Consider the following 21,957-nt stretch of genomic DNA (forward strand, 5'->3'; position numbering starts at 1 on the left):
GACTGACTAAACATTGGCTATTATCACTCCCACTTTACAGAAGAAGAAACTGAGGTTCAAGATGTTAAATAATCTGCCTAAGGTCATACAGCTAGGAAGTGACAGTCTAGACTCAGACTCAGATTCTCCTCTAAAATATTCCACCAAAGGGGCAGCTAGGTGGTGCAGTGAATAAAGCATTGGCCCTGGAGTCAGGAGAACCTTAGTTCAAATCTGGCCTTAAACACTCACTAATTACCTAGCTGTATGACCTAGGTCAAGTCATTTAACCTCATTGCCTTGCAAAAATTAAAAAAAAAAAAGAAAGACGAGCTGGGTGAGTGAACTCTGGTCCAATGACTAAAATATTGCACTAAAGTCAAATTGCTTCTCTGCTAAACAAAGGGGAAAAAAATTCTTAACTCCTAGGATATTCATTAAGGACATAGCATACTTATATATTCCATGGGCACTCTATTCGTTAATTGGATGGTGTTTCATTTGACATTTTGATATTCTTGTATGATATATCTAATATCCCACAGACAGAGGTTGAGTTAACAGCTTCACAGACAAATATTTTGAATGATATTTAGGTATATTGGTAATACTTTTTCCTTCCTTCCCTTTAGTCCTTTAGTTGTTTGAAATCAGGAAGGGAAGGGAAGGGAAGGGAAGGGAAGGGAAGGGAAGGGAAGGGAAGGGAAGGGAAGGGAAGGGAAGGGAAGGGAAGGCAAGGCAAGGGAAGGGGAGGGGAGGGGAGGGGAGGGGAGGGGAGGGAAGGGGAGGGGAGGGGAGGGGAGGGGAGGGGAGGGAAGGGAAGGGGAGGGGAGGGGAGGGAAGGGGAGGGGAGGGGAGGGAAGGGAAGGGGAGGGGAGGGAAGGGAAGGGGAGGGGAGGGGAGGGGAGGGGAGGGAAGGGGAGGGGAGGGAAGGGGAGGGGAGGGGAGGGGAGGGAAGGGAAGGGAAGGGAAGGGAAGGGAAGGGAAGGGAAGAGGTTGTCCAGTAGACAGAAGACCTATAGAACCATTGTGCAGATCTCATTGTTGTATGCTTGTGAAATCTTGTTTGTTGTTGGTTGTCCTTTGTTCTAGAAGAGGACTAAAGACTCTTGGAAGGAGAGGCATGATTTGTAGGTGAATTGGATTTAAGTGAGGCAAGGTTGTTCAAAGTTAATCAGTTTTACTCTCTTCTCTGAAGCCATTTGGGTCCAGTGGTAAGATATAGATCAGAACCACTGGCTTATGAAACCTGGACTGTGTAAGTATCATGGCAGGAAATTGAATCTGAATTGAAATTCTATTGGAGAGGCAGGTAGGTGGCAGGAGGACCCGAGGTCAAATCCATTCACAAACCTAGTTGTGTGAGACCTTGGGCAAGTCACTTAACCCTATTGCCTTGTCAAACAAACAAAAAAAGGAATTCCATTTGAATTTTCTTAGGAAGATTATGAATATCATCGGACAAGATAAACTATTGGACACTGAGGTCCTTTGTGAGCTCAATTGTGGAGAGAGTGTAACTCCAATGGTCTGACCACATTGTTTGAATGCCAAATGTATGGAGGTCAGACATTCTCCAGGTCTCTCAGAAGCTATTATGAGGCATAGAAGATAACTGACACAGGACTGCCCTCCATGGACCCACACTAAAGAAGATACTGTTCTCTATGAGCAAAGCAGAATGTAGTAGGTTTAAAAAAAACCCCAAAATACAACCATGAGATATGCCAATTTAGAGACATATCTATTCCAAATGTTTATATTTGTGCTCAACTTGCAAGCTCACAATGGTTTGATTAGTCACAGTTGGGCACACATGCATTGACCCTAACCCAGTGATATCATTTTTGGTCCTTTATGAGCATGAAGGACAGCAAATAACACCAACAATTAGTTTTGTTATTTCTTCTTTCTTCTCTCCTCTCCTCTTTCCTCTTCATTCACTTGTCTCTGGACCTCAGTTTCCTTACTGTGTAATGAAGAGATTTTAGGCTGACTGACCTCTCAGGTTCAGTATCTGAACTTTTATGAAATTTAAAAGGAATATTACCCAAAAGGCACTAGAGAAGGATATAAGGTATGGAGGAGGAAAATCTGGGTAAAGTATGACATTAAAGAAATGCTAAAGTGAAAAAGAAGATAGCATTGTCTGGGGGTAAGAGGAAATGAATATTGATATACAGCCCATGTGCTTTGATGGTACCCTTAGTCAGGAAGAAGTATAGGAGCTCCCCAGCTCATTGTGTAGCTCCAATTATGAAGAATTTATAGAAAGATACAAACAAGAGTCAGGCCCAGAAGGAATGATACACATCAATGAGAAAACATTAATTTGAAACATTTTAGTAATTCAATAGCTGCATGATAGGCATGATATATGTTCTGTATCATCTTTGAATCTCTCCCATTGCCTGGAATAATGCCTTTGTATGCAATCTTGCTCTAATACTTAACTGTGGAACCCAGGTGAGTCATTTAACTTCTGTAAATCTCAGTTTTCTTATTTGTTAAATGGAAATAATAGTACATTTAGCATTTACTAGGGCTGTTGTGAGAACTAAATGAGTTATGTATCATGTTCAATAAACCTCAAAATGTTAAATATACATCAGCTATTATTAATTAATTTTTATTGAAGTTAAATGTGTAAATCAGACAATAATAAAAGCTTATTACAGGAAATTTATTTGTAAGGTCAAAGAAAAAAGTTGTTTTTCATGTTAGTTTCTTATCTCTCCAAGTTTTGTGTTCGATTTTATTTTTTGGAATCTAACATTGTGGATGTTTAATGAATGCTAAGTAATGATATTATAAATGGGCAACAATTATTTTTCTTTTGGATATACAAAGGTATAATTATTCTCCTCCTGTCAGGAAAAGTTATGTATTGCTGTTTTAAAAATGTTTTGGGTTTTTTTTTTTTTTTGATTGTTCATTAGTTTTGCAAGGCAATGGGGTTAAGTAACTTGCCCAAGGTCACACAGCTAAGTAAGTCTTAAATGTGTGAGGTCACACTTGAACTTAGGTCCTCTTGACTCCAGGGCCCATGCTCTATCTACTGTGCAACTTAGCTGCCCCTTGAAATTTGCATTTTTAAGCAGTTGATGAACTTTCCCTGGGTACTAACCTTGTGGAATTTTTCTTTGATCTCATGGCAACATTTGACATTTGAAAAAAATAGAATACCTCCACAAGAGGTACTCAGTATTTTTTTTCAATTACTATCTTTTAGCATTGTACTCAGTAATAAATATATCCTTCTTTTATCCATTCCCACTAGCAATTTGTAAAGGAGGGAAAGAAAGAAAAAGGGAGGGAGGGAGGGAGGGAGGGGGGAGAGAGAGAGAGAGAGAGAGAGAGAGAGAGAGAGAGAGAGAGAGAGAGAGAGAGAGAGAAGAGAGAATAATTCAACACATGAATTGAATTTGATAGGATATACAATATTCCATACATATTGAATTTATATAGTATATACAATATTCTAACACTTTTAAAATGGGAGATTAGTACATTTTCTCAACTGTTCCCTGGATCCAAGCTTGGTCATTATAATTACAGAGCATTCATTTTCTTTTTTTTCCATTTACATAATTGTAGTGATTACACATATTGTTTTATTGATTTTATTTACTTTGCAGCAGATTATCCAAGTCTTCCCACATATTTCTGAAATGTTTATGTTCATTGTTTCTTATTGTACAATATTCTCTAACATACATATTTTACAATAATCTCCAACATAAAAATTTGCCTAGGCATTGCCCAATTGATGGACATATACTTAATTTTCAATTCTTTGCTACCACAAAATGAGTGGGTATGAATATTTTGCTGTATATGAGACTTTATTTTCATCCTTGTTCTTCTTGGGACATATTGTCTCAAATCTCAAACTGCTTTCCAAATTGATCCTACCAATTCTATCAATAGCATATCAATGAGAAATTCAATATTAATAATCAGTTATGATTAATTGCTTTTCTATAAGGATTTGGATTTAGTAGACCAAAGCTGGAAGATTGAATTTACATCTGTCATGTCTGTGACCTTGGACAAGAAACTATCTGAGTACTGCTATGACCATTCCTGGATAAATATTGTTAAAAACACAGACCTTTGTTTTAAGGAGAAGTGTGTGTGGAATCATTAACAGTATTAAAAAAAATTATTAAATGGCAGTTCTAAATAGTACCATAAAAGACCACAATAAGATGATCCAAATAACAGTTGGATGCTTTCTATATTTTTCTCTACCGACCTCCCTGACTGAATTATCACTCCTGTTTTAAGTGGAAGAAAATCTCAAGCAATAAAATATCAATCAGTCTTCTGTGCCTAAGACCAATGGACTTTCACTTGATCTTGCCAGCAACCTACCAAGGAAAGCATCATTTTATCCATTTTACAGATGATCAAAGTGCATCTCAGAAAGATTAAGTGACCCATTCAATAGTATGGAGTTAAGAGGTAAGAGAATAAATTCTTCTCACTTTCCAGTGGAAGCAGGGGAAAAATCCTTGGATTTTTTTCCTCCAAAGAAACAATGCTAATGATTCAGTCTGGTCTTTTATTTTTAAGTTCATTGAAATCCAGATTCAGAACCTACCTCTTCCGTATCCCTTGTGCTAGTCTTAATCATCATTTTGTGAGGGTCCTTCTCTGGACAAGATAGAAGAGGAACTAGAACAGGAAAAAAAACCAAGGCATGGGAATATTGTTGTCAATGTACGTGTGTTTTGTGTGTGTTTGTGTGTGTGTGTGTGTGTGTTTGTGTGAGACAGAGACAGACAGACAGACAGATACAGACAGAAACAGAGAGAGACAGAGAAAGACACAAAGAGACAGAGTGAAGCTCAAAGAGACAAAGACAGACAGACAAACAGAGAAACAGAGACAGACAGAAAGAGAGGGGGGAAGAAATTATTGAATTCCAAAGCAAAAAAAAATCTTGGTATTTTTTTTGCATAATCTGTATTTCATATAGTAATAATACATTTATATAATATTTTAAAGTTTACAAACTGTTTTCCTCACATTGATTCTGTGAGGCAGATAGAATAATTACTATCTTCCTTATTTTGTATGTGAGGCAATCAGAGTTCAGAGTTAAGTACTTGCTAATACATAGAAGAGTTGAGATTCAAAACTAGACCTCCAAGAACCCAGCACTTTCATATGCCTTTTTAAAAAAATTAACCCTAAAAATACCCAGTGAAACTAGCATATTTATTCCCATTTCAAAGATGATGAAAGTGAGCCTCAAAGATGCAGGGGGGTTGATTCAAGTCCTAGAGACACTTTCTTCTTGTTCTTTATAGTACACTTCTCTGGATCTTTTCTCTCCCTCACTAGTATGGATAATTGAGAGCAGACTACATTCCTTTTAGCCTAGAAAAAACATATTATTACATTTTCAAATTATTCTTTGTTCATCTTATTATTCAGTATCATCTCTTAAAACCAAGGACTAAATTGTTTCCTTCAGTTGTCATTCTTTAAAAGTCCTGTGCTAGTTGGTCATCTGTCATTATACATGGCTGACATATTAGCCCATATCTCCTCTTCTTTCCCATTCCCTTTCCTCCATTAAATAAGGTTTATAATAGAAACACTAACTCAACCTTAACAAACATGAAACTGTCAAGTGATATGATAAGACCATCGGGTGATGTTTTATGATAATGGATTCTCTTTGGGCTTTATTTCCGAGATCATGAGATAGTGTCTCACCCTATAAGAGGAAGGCAAAATGTGGGAACCATAGCATAAGTAAATTCAGGGGATAGAAAGACATGTTTCTGTTGCTTTCTAGCATGTACAGGGATCTCATTTAGCAAAAGCCTTATTCCTATTTCATGAATCCAGTATTTTTTGCCTAAAGAAAAGTTTGTTAGTACTCTAATGAAAAGAGGGGAAGAAAAGAAAGAAAAATTTAGTCAACAGTTTAAACATTTTGGAAATGATTGTCAATTACCTTAGATATTGAGGAAGACAAAAATGTATTATTTCATAGATTATAACATCTGATACTTGGTAAAACAAGAAGCTAGTCTAGATTTCAACATACAATGCACAAAAAAATCATAACACTGAATTAATGTTGTGATTACTGATACACCTACCCTCTGTGGAAACAATGGTAGAAGAAATGTTTGGCAAAGTCTCATAAAAGTCGATTAGATAGAACCCAAATTCCATTGCATTTCTGAATAAATACATACTCTATAATATACCTACTAAGAGATGATCCTCCTTTGCTTAATGATCTCCTTTTGGGGGAACCCATTAAGCCCTATAGCAGCTTTCCATTTGTTAACAACTGGAATTGGCTTTCCTATCATCAAGCCAAATTCTTGGGCTTTCTCCTCTATATCACTTCTTCAGACTAAATAACCCCTTTCCAAAGATTCCTAATTTGGCACCTAAGTTTTACCATCCTTAGTATTGTTCTCTGCACTATCAGTTTTTCTTTGAAATGTCACCCAGAATTGAGCATGATACTTTAGATGAGTTCTAAACAGGCTTTGTATAGTGCTGCTTTCACCTCCTTATTCCTGAGAATGATGACTGTCTTATGCAATCTAAAATTGTATTAGTTATAATGATAATAATAAAAATTAAAATTTATCTGACAGCTAGGTGATGCAGTGGTTAGAATGCTAGGTCTAGAGTCAGGAAGCCCTGAGTTCAAATCCAACTTTAGATACTTAGCTGTGTGACCCTGGGCAAGTCATATAAACCTATTTGCTTTAGTTTCCTTATCTGTAAAACAACAAGAAAACTCCAGATGGGGTCATGAAGAGTCAGACATGATTGAAATAAATAGTAGCAAAAACACCCCATTTATATAGAACCAACTATATGACAAGCACTCTTCTTAAAATTAAAATTGAGAATAAAATTAAAAACTTTAAAATATTAAAATAACTCTTCTTAAAATATTATCTCATTTGATCCTCACAATAACCCTAGGAGGATGGTGACATTATTAACCCCATTTCACATGGGAGAAAACTGAGGCAGTTGGTGGCTAGGTTATATGGCTAGTAAGTGCCAGAACCTAAATTCAAATTGAAGTATTTTTGACTTCAACCCTAGCACTCTATGCCTTGTAACACTCATCTACTCTTGACTTCCAGTTCACACTATTAACATATTGATCCTGCAGTCCACTAAAAATCTGCAGATCTTTTTCAGACCTACTGCCATCTAACGAAATTTCCCAATTTTGTGCTACAAAATTGATAGTTTGAATCAAAGTTGACTTTACATTTGCCCTTATTAAATTTATCTTTTTAAATATGGCTCAGTATTCTAGTCTGCCAAACTCTTTTTAGATTCTGGTAGTTATTCTTCCCAGTTATGTATTATCTGGAAACTTGATCAGCATACCACATTTGTTTTTAGTACAAGTCATTGATCAAAATTTTAAACAAGCTAGAGTCAAACACAGATTCCAGGAATACTCCATTAAAGTTAAATAGTTTTCTCAGAATCACACATCTAGTCCATATCAGATGGGGGATTTACACATTTATTTCACATTATTCTCCTCATTATCTAGAGTCAAGTAAATCTGCCTCTTTTTCCCAGTTCCTGATAGATGACATTATACTTTGTGCCTTCATACCTTTTCAGAATCTACTACCCAGGTTATAATTCATTCCTTTGTGTTTTTTCAACTCTCATAATCCCCATCTTCCTTCAAAACTGAACACAAATTACAATTTCTATATGCATCCTTGCTCAGTCTCTGTAGGTACCACAATTTCTTGTGTGTGTGTGTGTGTGTGTGTGTGTGTGCATACATGCACATACACATTTGTATATTTATATATATATATATATATATATATATATGTAGTTTTCCTCCAATAAAATGTGAGCTTTTTGAGGGCAAGGACTATTTTATTGTGTCTATGTATTCCAGTCCCCTAATACAGTGTTAATAATATAGAGGGTAGTTAATACATATCTGTTGACTGATTGATTCCTAATTCCAAACCCAGCACTATCCCTTTCACCAGGCTTTAGATAGTGTAAGTTGTATTTACAATTTCCTCTGGGAAGCAGTTGAGGGGATAATCTAACTCTCAAAATGTATATTTTCCCCCAAAGTGATTGGAGGATCCTCTACCCCTCCACCTCCTGCAAGATGCTACTGGAATGCATCACATGGTTTAACACCACCAAACTTTTAATGGATGTTTGTACACAATCAGTGTTGAATTATTGGGGTTCTTAATATGAACCATTCCTTGGTGCCACACACATACAATGCACTTATGGTTAAGATTGCCAGGCAAGTAATTACCAGAATGGAGTGCTAAGCAAGCAATCCCTGTGTCAAAGAATCTGACCTTGGGAAGATAATGAGACAAGGAGAATTCAGAACAGATGAAAGCCAAGAGCACCTACTTTATCTACTGACAGCCAGAGAACACCTTCATGCTCAATCAGTTTCTGCTAATGAGACAAGATGGGGCAAGATGGTAAAACAGCAGTAACAGGCAAACTTTTTTTTTTCAGCTTAATGATCTATAACTTAGTTAGATAAAATTGTCTTTTTGACCAGGCAGCAACATGAGTCTGAGAAAGGAGAGAGAGAGAGAGAGACAGAGAGAGAGAGAGACAGAGAGAGAGAGACTCAGAGAGAGACAGAGAAAGAAACAGAGACAGAGAAAGAAACAGAGACAGATGGAGAAACAGAGACAAAGACAGAGAGAGAGAGAGAGAGAGAGAGAGAGACAGAGACAGAGACAGAGACAGAGACAGAGACAGAGACAGAGAGAGAGAAGATTATGTTTGATTCATTTTGGGTTTGTTTACAATGTAAAGCAGTGAATGAAGCTGGGGCATTACAAAGAGTCCTTACTCTTTGTGGATGCTATTATTGGATAATCATGACTAGGTGGGCAGCTTTTAAGTTTAGCTATGCCCCAGTCAGCCAGTTGCTTAAATCACTCCTCTTTACAAATCCTGTCACTTACTGGTTTAAAGTCTAACAAGATTTTTAATATGCACCTGACACTTTTAATTAATCAGTGCTTTATTCTTCCTTTTCTGTGGTGCAGGTTATTACCTGCCTCCTGGAGAAGATGCTGCAATTTCCATAAATTTGAATGACCATAAACCTGAGCATGGTTTAATGCCTCTTGTTTTGGTTTTTTTTTTTGGCAACAAAGGAGGGGGCCCAGCTGTCAGTGGTAACTACTTTGAGGTCTATTTTTGAGGAAGAGGATGGGGGAAAATGAGTGGTTCTGATCTTATGAAAGTTTCTTCCTCTTGAATTAGTTTATCGACTGAAACTTTGAGAAGAAATAAATCATATCAGGAGGGAACATGACATCAGTCTGATAGACCTACTATCATAAATGGGATATCTTTCTCCTGAGCTATATCTTGAGTTAAAAGGCAAGAGGGAAGAAAAAGTACTTATCTAAAAGGTCAAAAGCCCTGGGTTTGAGTATGAGCTTGGTCACTCAGGGTCTTAAGATACTAATGATGGAGATCTGAAGTCAATTAGGCCAATCTACTTATTTACATATAAGGACACTGAGGCTCAAAGAGGTTAAGTCACTTGCTCAGCGTCAAAAATGTAGTAAGTCTAAGGTAGTTGGGCTACAAAATTTAATTCAATCAAATATTTACTTTGTGCTGGGATATCCAAAAACAAAAAAAAATCTCTATGATTTCTTCTAGTTCTATGATTAATATTGTCTTGACTCTATCCCTACCTAAATATCTATGATGTCACTTGCCTTATTTCTTAAATATTTATTGTTGTTTTGACTTTTTTTCCAGGCATATTTTACTTTTCTTCATTCCATTTTTGGCTTTTCTTGGCAAAGATACTGGAGGGATTTGCCACTTCTTTCTTCAGTTCCTTTTACAGATGAGGAAACTGGGCAAATAGGGTGGACTGACTTGCCAGGTTCAAACAACTACTAAGTGTCTGAGGGCAGATTTGAACTCATAATGGTGTCTTCTTGATTTCAAATTCTCCAAATTCCAGTCCCCCCACCCCAAATTCATACTACAAAAATATACAACTAGTGGATAATGTTGCAAGTTTGATGAAAGGTTATAGGTCTTCCTTTTAGTGGTCTGAAGATGCTAATTCTTTCCAAGCATTTGACATAAAAATCACAGGATTATAGATTTAGAACTGGTTTTATACATATATATATATATATATATATATATATATATGTATGTATATGAAGAAATTGAGTCCGAAAGAGATAAAGTGATTTCCTTAGGGACATGCAAAGCCAGATTTGACTAAATTCAGCACACTTACCTCTGAACCAAGATGAACTGGAAAATGTGCTCTCTTCATACTGTGCAAAAACTGAGACCTACTAAATATTCAATAGTCCCTATGCACTGATAAAGGCATGCTGTCTAAAGAAATTCTGCTCATAATAGGACACTTAAAGTGGGCTCTTTCCTATTTTAGCTTATTTCTTACTAGTCATTGATTTAATTCATAGGAGACTGTCAGAAAGGTGGAATCATCAACCTGGGCATTTGTAAGTAAAACATTCATTGAATGAATGAATGGACTAAAATTACTCTTCCAAACTCTTTTATGGGATTCACTCTTCTTTTACTTAGATTGTTAGCACTTGGCACAGTGTTTGGAATTTTGGTGCGCAAGCACTAATTGTGTCTACATAGGGACATATGACAAATATTTTGAATAATTAAATAGCTTAAATAGACAGAAATGGTATAGTCTTAATTGTTCATTTCCAGAGCTGAAAACACCATTCACATGGGTCCTGCATTAGGAGAGGAAGCCTGAAAAGGATCAAACCATTTCCTGCTGATTAAGTTTCTGAAGCAATGATTCTGAAATCCTTATTTAACAGCATGAATTCCAGATGTAGAGGAAACTGATCCCAAATATTTTTCATCAACTTAAAGGAAAGTTTTTGAGTCATAATTTGATAGTTTGTCAATTATCCATGACCAACGTCTGTCTTCTCCTTCTCATTGTTGCTAATTGAATGGAGGCAGACACCATAGTATAAGGACAAAAATTTGGGGAACCCCAAGATTGAAAATGTTTCCCCAGTCTGCACATATCTAAGTATTATCATTTGACAACACCAGTTCCTTTTCTTTTCCTGTTTCTCATTCCTCATTCTGAAAAATCAGGTCACTTTTGTGGTCTTCCTTTTTGGTTTCCTTTTCCTCCCAAATATTTGTATTTTGTCACAATGTCTCAGGATCTTGAAATCCAGCCCCTTCATTTTAAGGAAAATGAAATAAGAAAAGTGAGGCTCAATGGGGAAAAGTGATTTGTCAACAATTGTACATCCAATTGATGGTGAGACTGGAAGCTGGATCTCAAGTCTGCTGACTTAGGGATCTTTCTTTTATACCATGCTTTAATTTAATTGTTTTGAGAAATTGTATTAGAGAAAATATATCTAAGGTCTAGATTGCTGGACTTAAGAGTCAGAAAGACCTGTATTAAAGTATTAAAGTCCTGTCTCTGACATTTATAAGTTGTAGTAACCCAAGGACCATTCCCCCCCTTAGTTCTTTGGTCTACTATTTATCTGCTAAGACAAGTTGTAATTTGGCTTGTTGGATACAGAGCTGGCCTCAGAATCAGGGAAACCTGAATTCATGTCCTGCCTTTATCATATATTGTGATAAATAAAAAAGGACTATGTATCCACTAATGCCAGGATGCCTTCCAGAATGACTATAAAGAGTACAAATACAAACAAATCCAAATTACTGAAATATAGTAATCCCTGCTGCAAATTAGACGGAATAATCAAAGTTTTTGCTTAGAAAACAGTTCTTGAGTGAGATGATCAACCTTGATGGAAGCAGCTCCTTTCAGTAGTTCAGAGAGCTAGGACAATCCTATTAGACTGGCTATGGACAATGTTATCCCCATCCAGAGGAAGAAAAACAAAACAAAGCCAAAAAACAAAAAAATCCTTCAGAATCTGATCAACACTTTATAAAATTATCTCTTATGTATCTCTTTCCCTTAATCCTAAATCCTCATTCCAAAATGACTAATCTGTAAACATGTTTATCAAAAATATGTATATACAATGCTAACCTGACTGTTCTCTGCTGAGGGGAGGGGGGGTGGAAAAGGAGGGTGGAAGGATATTTTGTAACTTAAAATATACATGTGCATATGGATGAAAAAAATAAAAATAAATAAATTTTTAAAAAAAGGAAAAAAAGAAAACAGTGCTTAAAGGGCTGCTAGGTGAGGCAGTGGATAGAGTGGTAACCCTGGAGTCAGGAGGACCTGAGTTCAAATTTGACCTTAGACATTTATTACTTACTTAGTTGTGTGACCATGGGCAAGTCACTTAACCCCATTGCCTTTCCAAAAAAAAGAAAAGAAAAGAAAAGAAAAGAAAAAGAAAATAGTGTTTAAGCTGCTTCTTGAAGAGAGGATTTTTAAGAGATAAAGGTGAAAAGGGAGTAACTTTCAGGTATAGGGAATGGTCAGTAGAAAGGTCCAGAGATGAGAACTGAATAAACTGATATATCAGCCAAAACTCAATATATAGCAGATCAAGTATTTTTCCTAGATACAATTCTTATCAATAACCATTGCTTTTAGAATCTTATCTAGTTCTTAAAAGAATTTTTGATGCACAAGTATTCCAGTGAGATCAAATAATTACCCTCTCCCACCCCAATAAAATTTTAGTAAACAAAATGAATGCCTATCAACTGGAGGAATGACTGAACAAATTATAGTGTATGTCTGTAATAGAATATCTTTGTATTGTGAGAAAAATATATATGAGAAATTTTTAAAAATCTATTAAATGATTATATAAACAAAGATTGAGCAAATAACAAACAGGGGGAACAATGTGCACAATAGCTATTTCAATGTATACACAAGAAATAGCACTAAACCAGATATTAAGTAATTATAATACTTATTTTGGAGAAGAGATGAGGAAGTACCCCTCTTTACTACATTGTGGAGTTGGGGGACTACCTATAAATAATCTTGCATATACTGTTAAATTTAATCATTATATCAGTTGGTTTTGTTGAACTGGGATTTTGCTGTTGTCATAAGAACTCATTAAATTGTAGCAGGGCACTATTCAGAAAAAACTGAGATGTAAAAAAAGATATTAATAAAACATTTTAAAAATTCAAAATGGAAACAGTGAGGAAATTTTATTCCCCTTTAAGAAAGACTTGATTCCTTTTTCTGATTTAAATTTGAGCAATGTTCATCCCAATTTTCTGAGACAATCACATTCTTTCCTTCCATCAGACCAGAAAGACAAAACATTTATTTTTGTTGCTAAGCTGTTTCAATCATGTCTGATTCTTCATGATCACATTTAGAGTTTAGTAATTTGAAATTTCCTTCTTGACCTCATTCACAAGATGAGGAAACTGAGGCAAAGAGGGATTAAATGACTTGCCCAGGGTCACACAACCTCTAACTATTTGAAGCCGATTTGAGCTTAGGTCTTCTTGATGCCAGATCTGGTGTTACAATCACTGCCTCAGTGCACTCCCCCAAATATTTATTAAGCATTTCTTATATGTCAGTCATTGCCAATGGACAGAAATACAAATGCATCTAAAAAAACAGTTCCTCATCATAACTTTATATTCCATAGGAACTGATTCCATTTATTGGAATGACTCTGTTCTGTTGGTCTTTAGTATAAGTTCCTTTTTTCATTTTAAATCTTCTTCACAGTTTTCTTCTTAGTCCCAAAGGATTGGATTCATTTGTGGACTAAATGAAGACTTCAGAAAATAAAGAAGCAACATCCATTTTCCTTCTTTCTCAAATACAAATGCTTCCACCTGGCATTCCCAAAATTATTGCAACCTAGGTCTTCAACCCATTCATATGTTGTACTCCATCACATAATGACCTTCTTGCTCTTTCGAGCACATATCCTTCAATCTCCTATCACCATGCCTTCTACAAGGCTTTCCTCCACACCTGTAATCCTTCTCACTTCTATCTCTTAGAATTATTAGTTTCTTTTAAACTTCAGCTCATGTCACCTTCAACATGAGGTCTTTTATGATCCTCCCAACTCCTCAATTATCTTTTGTATTTACTTATTTTTATATATTTTGTATAAGTTCATATAAGTACAAGTTGCTCCCTCAACAGAATATAAATTCCTTGTCAATTTTTTTTCTTTTTTTTTTTGGAGCAGTGTTTTCAATATAGAAGTTCAATTAATACTTGTAGATTGATTGACTAATTCTTTCTTCCCACTCAACCCACTATTTTGCTCTAGACCTTTTCCCTGTTCTTTCCATTACTTCTTTCCTAGACTGTCTTAATAGATTTATAAGTGGTATCTCTGCTTCCATTCTTATTACTCTGTAAACTATCCTCCACATATCTGCCAAAATAATCTTCCCAAAGTGGCAAGTTTGACCATGATGATATTCAGGAACTATGAGGACCTCTCTATTGCTTCTAAGATAAGAGACACAGTCTTCAGCCTGAAATTTAAAATCCTCCACTATCTGGTCCCAACTTACCTTTCCAAACATTTCACATCATACTCTTTATATTACCCCTTCCCCACGAACTGGCCTTCTAGCCTAAATTGGTCATTTCATCTCCTATGTCTGTGTGTTGTTCTTAAATAGGGAATGTATCTCTTTATTTTCACCTCTTAGATCCCTATCTTCCTCTGAAGCTTAGCTCAGAATATAACAGAACTGAAATTGTTAATCTTTTTTTATCGTCGTAATTGCTAATTCTGTCTTCTTCACATTACTTTGTCCATATCTTTCTACATATTATTCTAGTTCCTCCATCCTATCCATTTTTACCAGACCATTTGAGTACCAAGGGAAGCAATAGGTATTTATTAAGTGACCACATGTGTTATACTATGCCACATGTTTGGTTATATACCAAGTTGACATGATTCTTGTCCTTAGACAAGAGTTGTTTAAGCCCTCGACTTGGGATATGGGATTCTAGGTGATTACCCTGCAGAATGTAAGTACCTTGAGGATAGAGATTCTTTGCTTATTTGTCTTTATGTCCTTAAAGAGTAATAGAATATATTTGCATAGAGAAATTACAATAACTGTTTATAGAATTGGATTATAATGAAAACAGTTAATATATTTGGATTATAATGAAAACAGTTAATGTATTTGGAATCAAGCAACGTGATATTTCCCACTTTTAAAAAAATACTGAACACAAAACACAGGTGTACATTAATAGAAAAACTTAAATAATTGTCAGTATTAGGCTCTGTTCCATTCTGCAAGTAGAGTGATGTTTAAAACAAAATTTAAAACAAATTGCCATGTGGGGTGCCATGGTGCGTTATAATGGGACAAAGGAGTCTGATACCTCTCTTTAGAGATTAGTATTCTGCAGGACTGAACCCTGCCTAGTTATTAAATGTTAGTACCAGAAAAGGGTCTTCCTTAGGAAAGGAAGAGAGAAATTGCCTCAAACCACGGTGATACAGAAGTTCTAATTGCTAGATTTTTCTCCTTCAATATTGTAATTCTCAATTTCTTTTCCAGTAATAGCTGCCCGTGTCATCACTAGCTGTGAGACCTTGGGAAAAGAGAAATCTTCCTAGCATCTGAAAGAGAAGACCCAATGATTGAGTAGATCTTTAAAACTGAGTGACAATCTTGGCTACTTTCTTCTCTTTCTGAGTACAGATATATCAGACCTATATAGAACTCTTCCTTGAGTAATATGGGGAAGACCAATTCACTCTGTCTCCAATTTTGAAGGTCAGGTGACAATTATTAGCACATGATAGTTAAGGCTATGTTCAGTCCAAGTAATCCTCATCATGGATATGAGACTGCCTCTTCTAAATTTGTTCTTTCTAGATTTTGTTCTTAGATATAGAGTATTGATTATAAAAGAAATTTGTCAACTCTGATGCCATCTTGTGAGCTAGAGAGGTTTGACAATAATGAAGTCTTTCTGGTTGGAGCTGATCAGACGCAAGGGGAAGAGGTCTTAGAAACAATAATTTTGACACTCTTGGAAGAGATGACCAATAGAAAGAGTTAATCTCGAGCCCTGACTTGGCCTTACTAAAAGATATCAAACATTTATGTGACACTACTCAATAGTTCTGCAAAGAACCTGTCTTATAGTTAGATGAGTTTTAAATAACACTACTTGCAGAGTATAAGAGAACTTAATACTGATATATAGTTAAGGTATTCTATTAATATACACCTGTGTTTTGTGGTTAGTATTTCTTTTTTATGAGTGGTAAATATATACCTACCTCATATAGATTTCATTTTATAATTTTATTGCCTTCCTACTCACTCCTTTTGGGGAAATCCTAGGCAGAAGCCTAAAGTCAGGCTTCTTAAACAAATTGCCATGTGGGGTGTCATGGTGGATTATAATAAACCAAGACATATGGGACAAAGGAGTCTGATACCTCTCTTTAGAGATTAGTATTCTGCAGGACTGAACCCTGCCTAGTTGCTACGGGTTAGTACCAAAAAAAGGGTCCCCTTAGGAAAGGAAGAGAGAAATTACCTCAACCCACTTGGTCCCAGAAATAGTTCTAATTGCTAGATTTTCTCCTTCAATATTATAATTCTCAGTTTCTTTTACCAATAAGATAAGATATAATAGAATTATGAATTAGAGAAATTAGACTCAGTCATGGTTATAATTGTTAGATTTTTTCTTCTATATTTTCTTCTACAGTTTTCTTAGCAACAAAATGAGGCAGCTTATTTTTAATGGTCTCTGAAGACCCTTCCAGCTCTGATATTCTATTTCAAAGTAAGCTTCATTTCGTATCATGCAGCTAAATTGTTTCTTAAAGATATTCTGAATTATTTTCTGCATTCAGAGAAACCAGATTAGGAATCTTGATTCATCCTCCTTTCCATTACATGTCCCTTATGAAGAAAAATATTTGTCACATTATCAAATATTGGAATAGACTCCAAGCAGTCAGGTAATGTCAGATCCAAATTTTCATTCAATCTCTGAAATAAAAATTTGTTTCTTGAAGAAAATGCAGAAGCATCTAATTATCTTAAGGAGATACAGAATCAACTTTTAATTATCAGGGCTAATGGAAGGAAATAGTGGCACTGATAATTCTGTGGAGCACCTATGTTCACTGCTCTGATTAGTTTTTGCTTAGGGTTTTATTAAAATGAACCTTCATTCCTTGAGTATATATATCCACTGATGGTAGGCAAGAGAAGGTGACCTAGAAATATCCTGAGCAGCAGGTAAAACCAGCATGGGATTAAGAAGTGGTGACCACATAAACCTTAACTTCTGGATCCTCATTTCAACAGAAGATTTGGGGGACACTTGCATTGGAGCTCTTTAATTTTAATAGCCCTTTCTTTGTAATTGAATCTTCTTGGAGATTTTGGGCTTGATGGATGACCAGAGTGACATGCAGCATCTGCCCCTGTTGGCATGTTATGTTATCGTGCAGAGAGGCAGTGTTGCTCAGTGGACTGCACAGGGCAAGAAAAGTAGGGGAATCTACATTCTCACTCCAGTTCTGCCCTTCAAACTTGCTGTATGACCTTGGAGAAGACAATTAACTGATCTGTAGTTGCTCTTCCTATCCATAAGCATGGAGGAAGTAAATACTTTTCACCTACCTGTGAAGCATTAGCTAATCAATCACTGTTAACAGGAGGTCGCCAATATGATGTTATAGGAGCAAAGCTAAAGAACAGCAGCTTGCAAAAACACTTAGAGGATGTGCTTACCCAATAAGTTGGCCAGGTATGATTCCATCCAAACCCACAGGGGAAGAAGTACAATGATAAACACATTTTCGGTAGAGCACCACACGTTGTAAAATTATAATGGTGTATGCTTTGTAATTTGTTCAGATGATGTGAACGTGCTGCCAACTTGGTAATATGAACAATAATAACGATAATAAATAACAACTTACATTTATATAGTGCTTTGAGGTTTATAACGTACTTTGCACACATTATCTCCTTTGAGTCAACTCAAATGTCTATTGCTTCATTAATTTGTGTTATCATCTCTCAATTCATCACTTCCTGTTAGACAGCTTCTTGTCATTTCCTCTGTCTACCTATTCTTCAAAAACTACTTTTCTTTGAAGTATTTCCCAACTACTCCAGTCCATATTGAACTCTAGATCTCAAGGCCCTTTAGAATTTCTGTTCCTTACCTATTCTAATTTTATTTCTGTGTAACTCACCTAGCATGAAATCTGTTACAGTTAGGAACTCCAGACTATTCTGCGCATATATATATATATATATACATATATATATATATATATGTATATATATATATAGTACAATTCCTACCTCTCTATTTTTGTTCATTGCTCCTACAACCTGAAGATTGTCCCTACCCCAATCCAGTTCAGTCTATTTTTGCCTGTCCAAATCATATCCTTCCTTCAAGATTCACTCAACTTTGTCAATTGCTCTGACCTGCATTCATCTCATTGCTCTCTGCATTCTCACCTCTGCATTTTTACCCCTTTACTTAGAACTTAAGGTAGATTATTTTTTTCATCCATCTATAATTTTTTCAAACTTGCTGGTTTGATATCTCCAATTATGTAGGCATCATAGTTCTGAAAATATGAACCACACTTTCAATAAAATTCAATTCAGTTGTTATCAAGGATCTACTATGGCCAGTGCTAGGCCTGGAGTCAAGGAGACATCTTTCTGAGTTAAAACCCTGCCTCAGACATTTACTAGTTGTGGATTCTGGGCAAGGCAAGCTGTTTACCTCAATTCCTTGTCTATAAAATTGATACAGAGAGACGTGGGCATAGGGAGTGATGAGATCAGTTGGGAGACAAATTTTGTAACTTTTATTCACATTGTAAAGGGAATCTTCCTTCTTCCTTCCACATCTGAGGGCCTGACCTTCAACCTGATTTGAATTACATGGTTTTTTTGGTGAGACAGCCAGGGAGCACAGATCCTGTAAGACCACCCAAAAGAGACCCCTCCCCAAGAGACAAAATTTCCAATGAGGGACTTAGGTCATTCCCAAGTCATCACCCCCTCCCATGGACTCTGGAGAGAATTTAAGGAGATCCAAGGGAGTCTCTTGCTGAATCTTGGCCAACTGGCCTGGCCAATTCAATCAGCAATCCATGTGGTCTTCTCTGAAAATTCTTTTTAACTTTTCTATCCCTTTCTTAATACGCTGTAACTTCCTTTAATAAATCTTTATTTTCTTCCTAAAACCTACATTCCTGAGTCTGAGTCACAATTCTTCATGGGGCAGAACTGAATCCAAGAAACAAATCAGTGGCTACAAAATGAGCTAGAGAAAGGAATGGCAAATCTCTCCAGTGTCTTTGCTAAGAAAACTTGAAATCAGACACAGCTGAAGTGACTCTCCAGCAAAAATATGCCCCAGACAGCAAGTATGATGGAAAAAAAAAATTTCTTCTAGAGAGAAAGGTTTTAGGTTCAAATCCTGCTCCTGAAATTTAATAATACCCATGTGACTTTGGGCAAATGACTTAATATTTCTGGGCCTCAGTTTCTTCATCTGTAAAAGTGAGGATTTATGTCAACTCTACATCTATAATCTTATAACTGTGTCAGATGTTGGAGGTATTAAAAACAAAAATCATACATTTTTTGCCCTTAAAAAGCTTTTGGAGAATGGAAAACTGAGGGAAATTGTTTTCTAGTATATTTAAAAATCCAGTTATTGAATTAGGATTGAGTTTTTTTTCCTCCTTTATTTTTTCTTTCACAGACCATTCAGTCAATCTCTGAAAGAAACTGCTGATAGATGAGATTGCCCAAAAACCTCTGGCAGGTATGTGCAGTGAGGGGGTAACAGGTGAGGCATGTGAAGCCAATCCCTCACCTCATGTTCCCTGATGACCTCTGGGTATATGCTTCTTGATCCTGGGTGGATGATATGACTTTAAAGAATCTATTTTAATTCTTTCCCTTAGGAAATAAGTCCCTGTACTTAAAACCCTCCATTAGAATTTAGGGTAACAAAGTTTATGAAGGAGAAAACTAACCAGAGTAATTTGGATAGAGGATTCTTCTGACCAGATTGTTGGAGCCAACTGAGTCTCCAGATCCAGTTAAGTTCTCAGTAGGAAGAGCTAAAGACCTTTACTTTAGCCCACCTCCTCATTATGTCCACCCTCTCATTAATTGTTCATCAGCCAGGGTTGATTTTCACCTGCACCCACTTTTCTGAATGTTTTTAAGCAAGCAGGAATCTCTATGATTTTGTCTTTGGTTACCAAGAGAGAGACCACTGGCCATCAATTTATTGACTATTTGCTAGTCTAATTAAAAAACTGATTATTAATTACTCAGAAACTCTGTCTTTTAGGATTTTCAAACCTCACAACACAAAACATATATACATAAGAAAATATAAAATATATGCAAAGTAGTTTTGTGTGTGGGGCTGTTAATGATTCTAAGAATTAAAAGGCCTTGTGTGGAAAGTAGTTTATTTACTGAATAAGGAATAGAGTTAGATATTCCTGCAGAGGGAAATGAGGATGGAGAAATTTGGGGAGCAGTTTATACAAAGATATGGGGCAGAAGACAGAATGAAGAGTAAAGGGAAGAGCAGGAGACCAGTTTGATTGGAAAGTGAAAGGAGTAATGGGAAATACATTTGGAGAGATCTGTTAGAGGCAAATTGTGAATGACTTTATATGCCAGAAGAATTTTATAGTTTACCTTAGAAGTTATGAAAGAATAAATGAATGAAAAAGCACTTATTGAGTGCTTACTATGAACAAAACAGTGTGCTAAGTGCTGCGGATGCAAATAAAAATAAGAAGGTTCTTTCTCTCAAGGAGCTACCATTCTAAACCAATAGGAAAAGACAACACATATAGGAAGTTTCAACTGCATTTCAGATGGAAAGGTTCTGTGATCTGTTTAGGGGCATTGCAAAGGAGATGATAATGCATCTTTTTTTTTTAGGTTTTTGCAAGACAAATGGGGTTAAGTGGCTTGCCCAAGGCCACACAGCTGGGTAATTATTAAGTGTCTGAGACCAGATTTGAACCCAGGTACTCCTGACTCCAAGGCCGGTGCTTTATCCACTACACCACCTAGCCGCCCCAATGCATCTTCTTTAATATCATTTACATTGACTAAATTTCCTTAGTTTCTGATATTGAACCATTTTATAGATGTCAAGGACCTTAGTGCTGAAACCTTTCTTTTCTCAGGACTTTAGCGAGTGTGGCTGCTAAAGAGGCAAGGACTGCAAGACAAGCAAAGGAAGTTGCTACATTGAATGTCCACAGGATTTCTTAAGTGTGTGTTGACTGAGAAAAATATTGGAAAAAGGACCATTGAGGGTAAGGGATGGAGATATTATTATTCATTGGACTCTGGTGCAAAATCCTGGGCTGTCTCCTTAAAAGAGTCTGAGGGAGGATGATAGTGGTGATTTACTCTGTTTGGCATACGCCTCTCCTTTAGATTGCTTTACTCTTTCATATAGGTTGGCTTGCCTGTCCCAGCAGGGGCTATAGGGGCAATAGGGAATATTCTGAGCAGTGAGGTACTTAAGAAATATCAGTTTGGTAGCTCTATGGATAATAAATTGTAGAGAGAAGTGAGAGACTAGAGGTATAGGGTCCAATTAAAAGTATATTTCTATAGTCTAGGAAATGGGCAACAAGAATTCATTAAGTACTTACTGGATATCAGGCCTTATGCTGAATGCTAATGTTGCAAATACAAGCAAAGAAAAGTCCAAGGAAAAGGAAGCTGAAAAGAAGGTTGTAGGAGGTGCTACATTGGAGGTAAAATCGGATGATTCACAAGCAGAACCAGGAAGGAAATGAAACATTGTTGGACTGGGTTCAGTTCCCTTTTGTTTTGACTTTTTATTTTCCCATATATTTATATCCTCAGCGCTTAGCACAATGGCTGATAGATAGTAAGTACAACTAGTAGGTGATATTGTAGGGTTGT

The 21,957-nt window shown here is 36.2% G+C and overlaps 2 long non-coding RNA genes across 2 annotated transcripts in view; one reads left to right on the forward strand and one right to left on the reverse strand.

The window, feature by feature from the left end:
- LOC141503004 (uncharacterized) overlaps window positions 1-21,957 on the reverse strand; it is a 71,847-nt gene that overhangs the window by 38,114 nt on the left and 11,776 nt on the right. The window contains exon 2 of the long non-coding RNA XR_012472737.1: window positions 4,586-4,659. This is a non-coding gene — a long non-coding RNA (uncharacterized LOC141503004). The remainder of the gene's footprint in view (window positions 1-4,585; window positions 4,660-21,957) is intronic.
- On the forward strand, window positions 1,935-21,361 carry LOC141503003 (uncharacterized). The gene is made up of 4 exons (XR_012472736.1): window positions 1,935-2,445; window positions 4,270-4,446; window positions 19,745-19,807; window positions 21,204-21,361. It is a non-coding gene; the product is annotated as an uncharacterized LOC141503003 (long non-coding RNA).

This window comes from Macrotis lagotis, chromosome X, assembly GCF_037893015.1.
Source record: "Macrotis lagotis isolate mMagLag1 chromosome X, bilby.v1.9.chrom.fasta, whole genome shotgun sequence".
In the NCBI taxonomy this organism is placed as follows: Eukaryota; Metazoa; Chordata; class Mammalia; order Peramelemorphia; family Peramelidae; genus Macrotis; species Macrotis lagotis.